Below are 8,009 nucleotides of genomic sequence, written 5' to 3'. Positions count from 1 at the left end.
TGATCTTTGGTTGTGGAAAGGAGCATACTCCCGTTGGACTCTGATAACAACTCCTTTCACTGCTCATTATTCATTGAGTGTTATCGGTTAATATAAACGGCAGTAATCTGTCAGTGTCAAAACTAGAGAAGCAGTCAAACAATGCACCAACTGATGGCGAAATAATTACACTTATTGTAATGGATGTATGCGTTCTGTACGTGATTATTAAAAGGTAAAGTGTCAGATGAAAATATACGCTGTATGTGCCAAATCAGTTGGTCGTTTCAGGTACTGTAGGTATCGGTACTGTTTGTTATTCCTTCTACAGGGTACATCTTGTCATTTTTTCATTTCCTTTTTGCTTTCGTATATCCATTTATTCGGTGAAATTGTGGCTTTGCGCAGCGTCTACGTTTGTGCACGAAGGATCTAAATCCTGGTGGAGCGAACGCGAGACGCTCACATGTAATACAGCGATGGAATTTTACGACTGTGGATTTTAAGACGATTAGGTCTCAACTAGACCCAATTCTAACTAGTCCCAGCATCTAAACTACAGTGCGGACAAGAGTATCTTGCGTCCGCAGGACTGATCTTTCAAAACACACTGTGCACGGTAAAATAATTTACCATGGCGTCTTGTCACCATATGAACATCACCGCAATACATAGTCGCCTTGTCGGGTTGAACGCCGTTTCAATTTCTGTATACGCGCATCTCGCCCTCGCAGTTATCTTCAACGGATTTGCCCTTGCCGTCCTACGGAAGACCAGCGCTAATCTGGATGATGTATCTCACTTCCTGCTCCGCGCACTCGCAACCATCAGTTGTCTCTATGGTGCTTTCTGCCTGACTACGCGGATCTGCCAGGCAATAATGCTGGAGAGGTATATCGTGATGGGTACCGCGTTCGTAGAGGTAGCGTTTATGATAACCACCCAGGGACTGTTTCTCTTGATCAATCTGAATAGGTACGTGATGGTCGTCAGTCCGTTGAAATACCCAACAATGGTCACACTTTACAGGGCAAAATCATCCTTTTGCGTGGCATGTTGTTTTTCTCTTGCGTCCCTCATTTACATGCCGCTCCCAAATTCGCTGTCCGAAAAGGCATTTAAGGCATTCGTAACGTGCGACGAAGAGACATTACCCAACGTATTGCACTCAATGAGAGTACCCTTGTACATACTGGTTGCCCTGTCCATCGGGTTGCTAGCGACGATAACCTTCGTGAATCTGCACACATTTTTCATCGCCAGTCGCCTCGTTCACAGAGTGACCAAGTATCAGAGAGTAGCGGGGATGGCGGGCGAATCCTCCAACTCCCAGTCACGTCCGGACGTTCTCGAAGGAGTCCGAGATTCAGGGTCTCACCCGCACTCCAAAACCTTTTCACTACAGTCAGCGTGCAGGATGAGGAAGTGTTTCAAGACCACCGTCACCCTGACTCTTATCTGTGGTTCGTTCTACCTCCAGTGGGTGCCCAAGATAGCCATCTTGTTAGCCCAGTCCACCGGGATCTTCCTGCCGATGCGCTGTATGGAGATCATAGGAAGCATGACGTACAGTAGCATCTGGTGGAACGTCGTCATTCTCTTTGCCACAGACCGGAAGTTTAAGAGGACCGCAATGGGTATGGCTGAATGCAGCCGTTATAAACGCTAGTGAACAAACCGATGTTTTAATTGCTTAATGGCTAACTCTCCTCTTCATTATATTCATATCATATGATAATTGATATGCTATATAATGATTGATATATCGCGTAGATCACAGCGGAAACTCGGTGTTGATGAGAATACAGTATATCACCTATTCCTAAATACTTAGTGTCGAGTATATTAATATTGACTAGTATGCATCGCATAGACCACTTGAATCTCATTGAAAAAAAAAAAAATCCTGGAAGCGATAAACTTAGCTTCCGATGAGTGACCAGTGAGAGAAAATCTCTGTGTAATGAAGGTATGAAGATGCATCCATAGCAAAATTATTCTCTAGCTCATGACGCTATATAGTACATGTGCAACCGCATTAATTTAACACAAATACCCCGTAACAGACAATAGAACCCATGGTATCACCCAGAGAACGCAAGCGTTAAATTGTCACCTCGTGTCTGTTAACATCCCACTTTAAGACGCACACGGACAGCCTCGGAGTAGCTTCCGATTAATCTGGGGATAAAATTTGGCCTTGACTGTCCAGAGTGAGAACATCCGGGTATGCTGTCTGTTGAGACGTCTGCCAGGTAGATCTTACCTGGAGAGGTCAGATGACGGCAACTTTGCCTCGGGTCATGCCACAAGCGTTGCCGACGTTGTGACATAGGGCCTACTGGCGACAAAGTATACGTACACACAGTTTGTGTATCAGCAGCAAGCTGGCGCCAGGGACGGTCGAGGTTACCATGGTATGTACCCGGAAAAGGTCTTCAAACAACACCTGTTAAGATACTGTCTTAAGTATAATAATTAACATGTCTGTGACAGTAACAGCACTGACCTAATAAGGTCCATACGGGATTAACATTTGGGGAAGAGTATAAGTTGTTATAATTGACATATTCGTCTAAAGCGAAAAGCAAAATGATTAGAAATGATCAGGTAGGAACATCCTCTAGTGAGAGACTACCTACGCATAAAGCTATTTGAATCATACATGGTGTCTCTGACGTATTGGCCGAGAAAGTTGGCTTCAAATCAGTTTTCTGAGACCCATACACACACTCACACACACACACACACACACATTCACAAACACACTCACATACAAGCTTCAGTTTGTGATCTTTGGTCGCGGAAAGGAGCATACTCCCTTTGGACATTGATAATATATAACTCCGTTCACTGCTCATTATTCATCGAGTGTTATCGATTGATATAAACACCGGTAATCTGTCTGTGTCAAAACTAGAGAAGTGGTCAAACAACGCACCAACTGATGGCGAAATAATTGCACTTGTTGTAATGGGTGTATACGTTCTGTAAGTAATCAAATGAGACTATGAAAAGGCAAAGTGGGAGATAGAAATATATGTGCTAAATCATTCGGCCGTTGCAGCTACTGTAGGTACTGTTTATTATTCCCTCTACAGTATACATCTTGTCATTTTTTTTCACTTCCTTTTGGCTTTCGTATATCCATTTGTTTGATGAAAACGTGGCTTTGCGCAGCGTCTGCGTTTGTGTATTAAGGATCTAGATCTTGGTGGAGCATACGTGAGACGCTCACATGTAATACTGTCATGGTATTTTAAGACTGTAGATCTTGACGATTAGGTCTCAACTAGACCAAATTCTAATCCGTCGCCAACTTCATTTTAGCAACCAGGCTAGCTTCTTACACGATTACGATTATTCACACCTCGATCAACAGAAGCTCAGATTCGCCGAAGCTGGAGCATCTAAACTTCAGTACGGACAACAGTATCTTACGTCTGCAGGACTGATCTTTCAAAACACAGTGTGCACGGTAAAATAATTTACCATGGCGTCTTGTCACTATATGAACATCACCGCAATACATAGTCGCCTTGTCGGGTTGAATGCCGTTTCAATTTCTGTATACGCGCATCTCGCCCTCGCAGTTATCTTCAACGGATTTGCCCTTGCCGTCCTTCGGAAGACCATCGCCAATCTGGATGATGTATCTCACTTCCTTCTACGCGCACTCGCAACCCTTAGTTGTCTCTATGGTGCTTTCTGCCTTACTACGCGGATCTGCCAGGCAATAATGCTGGAGAGGTATATCGTGATGGGTACCGCGTTCGTAGAGGTGGCGTTTATGATAACCACCCAGGGACTGTTTCTCTTGATCAATCTGAATAGGTACGTAATGGTCTTCAGTCCGTTGAAATACCCAACAATCGTCACACTCTACAGGGCAAAAGTAGCATTTTGCGTGGCATGTTGTTTTTCTCTTACATCCCTCATTTACATGCCGCTCCCAAATTCGCTGTCAGAAAAGGTATTTAAGGCATTCGTCACATGCGACGAAGAGACATTACCAAAGGTATTGTACTCAATAAGAGTACCCTTATACATACTGGTTGCCCTGTCCATCGGGTTGCTAGCGACGATAACCTTCGTGAATCTGCACACATTTTTCATCGCCAGGCGCCTCGTTCACAGAGTGACCAAGTATCAGAGAGTATCGGGGTTGGCGAGCGTGTCTTCCAACTCCCAGTCAAGTCCGGACGTTCTCCAAGGAGTCCGAGATTTAGGGTCTTACTCGCACTCCAAAACCTTTTCACCACAGTCAGCATGCAGAATGAGGAAGTGTTTCAAGACCACCGTCACCCTGACTCTTATCTGTGGTTCGTTCTACCTTCAGTGGGTGCCCAAGATAGCCATCTTGTTAGCCCAGTCCACCGGGATCTTCCTGCCGATGCGCTGTATGGAGATCAAAGGAAGCATGACGTACAGTAGCATCTGGTGGAACGTCGTCATTCTCTTTGCCACAGACCGGAAGTTTAAGAGGACCGCAATGGGTATGGCTGAATGCAGCCGTTATAAACGCTAGTGAACAAACCGATGTTTTAATTGCTTAATGGCTAACTCTCCTCTTCATTATATTCATATCATATGATAATTGATATGCTATATAATGATTGATATATCGCGTAGATCACAGCGGAAACTCGGTGTTGATGAGAATACAGTATATCACCTATCCCTAAATACTTAGTGTCGAGTATATTAATATTGACTAGTATGCATCGCATAGACCACTTGAATCTCATTGAAAAAAAAAATCCTCGAAGCGATAAACTTAGCTTCCGATGAGTGACCAGTGAGAGAAAATCTCTGTGTAATGAAGGTATGAAGATGCATCCATAGCAAAATTATTCTCTAGCTCATGACGCTATATAGTACATGTGCAACCGCATTAATTTAACACAAATACCCCGTAACAGACAATAGAACCCATGGTATCACCCAGAGAACGCAAGCGTTAAATTGTCACCTCGTGTCTGTTAACATCCCACTTTAAGACGCACACGGACAGCCTCGGAGTAGCTTCCGATTAATCTGGGGATAAAATTTGGCCTTGACTGTCCAGAGTGAGAACATCCGGGTATGCTGTCTGTTGAGACGTCTGCCAGGTAGATCTTACCTGGAGAGGTCAGATGACGGCAACTTTGCCTCGGGTCATGCCACAAGCGTTGCCGACGTTGTGACATAGGGCCTACTGGCGACAAAGTATACGTACACACAGTTTGTGTATCAGCAGCAAGCTGGCGCCAGGGACGGTCGAGGTTACCATGGTATGTACCCGGAAAAGGTCTTCAAACAACACCTGTTAAGATACTGTCTTAAGTATAATAATTAACATGTCTGTGACAGTAACAGCACTGACCTAATAAGGTCCATACGGGATTAACATTTGGGGAAGAGTAAAAGTTGTTATAATTGACATATTCGTCTAAAGCGAAAAGCAAAATGATTAGAAATGATCAGGTAGGAACATCCTCTAGTGAGAGACTACCTACGCATAAAGCTATTTGAATCATACATGGTGTCTCTGACGTATTGGCCGAGAAAGTTGGCTTCAAATCAGTTTTCTGAGACCCATACACACACTCACACACACACACACACACATTCACAAACACACTCACATACAAGCTTCAGTTTGTGATCTTTGGTCGCGGAAAGGAGCATACTCCCTTTGGACATTGATAATATATAACTCCGTTCACTGCTCATTATTCATCGAGTGTTATCGATTGATATAAACACCGGCAATCTGTCTGTGTCAAAACTAGAGAAGTGGTCAAACAACGCACCAACTGATGGCGAAATAATTGCACTTGTTGTAATGGGTGTATACGTTCTGTAAGTAATCAAATGAGACTATGAAAAGGCAAAGTGGGAGATAGAAATATATGTGCTAAATCATTCGGCCGTTGCAGCTACTGTAGGTACTGTTTATTATTCCCTCTACAGTATACATCTTGTCATTTTTTTCACTTCCTTTTGGCTTTCGTATATCCATTTGTTTGATGAAAACGTGGCTTTGCGCAGCGTCTGCGTTTGTGTATTAAGAATCTAAATCTTGGTGGAGCATACGTGAGACGCTCACATGTAATACTGTCATGGTATTTTAAGACTGTAGATCTTGACGATTAGGTCTCAACTAGACCAAATTCTAATCCGTCGCCAACTTCATTTTAGCAACCAGGCTAGCTTCTTACACGATTACGATTATTCACACCTCGCTCAACAGAAGCTCAGATTCGCCGAAGCTGGAGCATCTAAACTTCAGTACGGACAACAGTATCTTACGTCTGCAGGACTGATCTTTCAAAACACAGTGTGCACGGTAAAATAATTTACCATGGCGTCTTGTCACTATATGAACATCACCGCAATACATAGTCGCCTTGTCGGGATGAATGCCGTTTCAATTTCTGTATACGCGCATCTCGCCCTCGCAGTTATCTTCAACGGATTTGCCCTTGCCGTCCTTCGGAAGACCATCGCCAATCTGGATGATGTATCTCACTTCCTTCTACGCGCACTCGCAACCCTCAGTTGTCTTTATGGCGCTTTCTGCCTTACTACGCGGATCTGCCAGGCAATAATGCTGGAGAGGTATATCGTGATGGGTACCGCGTTCGTAGAGGTGGCGTTTATGATAACCACCCAGGGACTGTTTCTCTTGATCAATCTGAATAGGTACGTGATGGTCGTCAGTCCGTTGAAATACCCAACAATCGTCACACTTTACAGGGCAAAAGTAGCATTTTCCGTGGCATGTTGTTTTTCTCTTACATCCCTCATTTACATGCCGCTCCCGAATTCGCTGTCCGAAAAAGTATTTAAGGCATTCGTCACATGCGACGAAGAGACATTACCCAAGGTATTGTACTCAATAAGAGTACTCTTATACATGCTGGTTTTCCTGTCAATCGGTTTGCTAGCGACGATAACTTTCGTGAATCTGCACACTTTTGTCATCGTCAGGCGCCTCGTTCACAGAGTGACCAAGTATCAGAGAGTATTGGGGTTGGCGAGCGTGTCTTCCAACCCCCAGTCAAGTCCGGACGTTCTCCAAGGAGTCCGAGATTCAGGGTCTTACTCGCACTCCAAAACCTTTTCACCACATTCAGCATGCAGGATGAGGAAGTGTTTCAAGACCACCGTCACCCTGACTCTTATCTGTGGTTCGTTCTACCTCCCGTGGGTGCCCAAGATAGCCATCTTGTTAGCCCAGTCCACCGGGATCTTCCTGCCGATGCGCTGTATGGAGATAATAGGGAGCATGACGTACTGTAGTATCTGGTGGAACGTCGTCATTCTCTTTGCCACAGACCGGAAGTTCAAGAGGACCGCTATGGGTATGGCTGGATGCAGCCGTTATAGACACTAGTGAACAAACTGATGTTTTATTTTGCTTGATGGCTAACTCTCCTCTTCATCATATTCATACCGTATAATCATTGACATGATATATCATGATTAATATATCGCATAGATTACAGCGGAACCCCAGTGTTGGATGAGTATACAGTATATTACATGTCTCACAATACTGAGTGTCGATTATATTAATATTACTAGCATGCATCGCATGGACCATAGTTGAAACGCATTGAAAAAAAAATCCGGAAGCGATAAACTTAGCTTCCGATGAGTAACCAGTGAGAGAAAAATCTTTATGGAATGGAGGCATCAAGTTGGATGAATTGAAAAATTCTTCTCCAGCTCATGACGCTGTGTAGCACATGTGCAACCAGAAAAATTTAACACAAATGACCCGTAACAAACCATAGAACGCAGAGTAAAATTGTCATCTCATTTCTGTAAACATCCCATTTTAAGACGCAACACGGACAGCCTCTGAGTAGCCCCCAGGTAGCCCCCTGAGGATAAATCTTTGCCTTGACTGTTCAGAGTAGGCTCGGGGTAGCCTCCTGAGAACACCCGGGTAAGCTGTCTGTTGAGACGTCTGCCAGGTAAATCTTTACCCGAGAGGTCAAACGACGTCATCTTTGCCGGAACTCATGTGATAAGCTGTG

This window comes from Diadema antillarum, unplaced genomic scaffold, assembly GCF_040938485.1.
Source record: "Diadema antillarum isolate AM-2024a unplaced genomic scaffold, OU_Dant_1.0 seq00001779_RagTag, whole genome shotgun sequence".
Lineage (NCBI taxonomy): Eukaryota > Metazoa > Echinodermata > Echinoidea > Diadematoida > Diadematidae > Diadema > Diadema antillarum.
Note: the sequence above shows the minus strand (reverse complement) of the source record.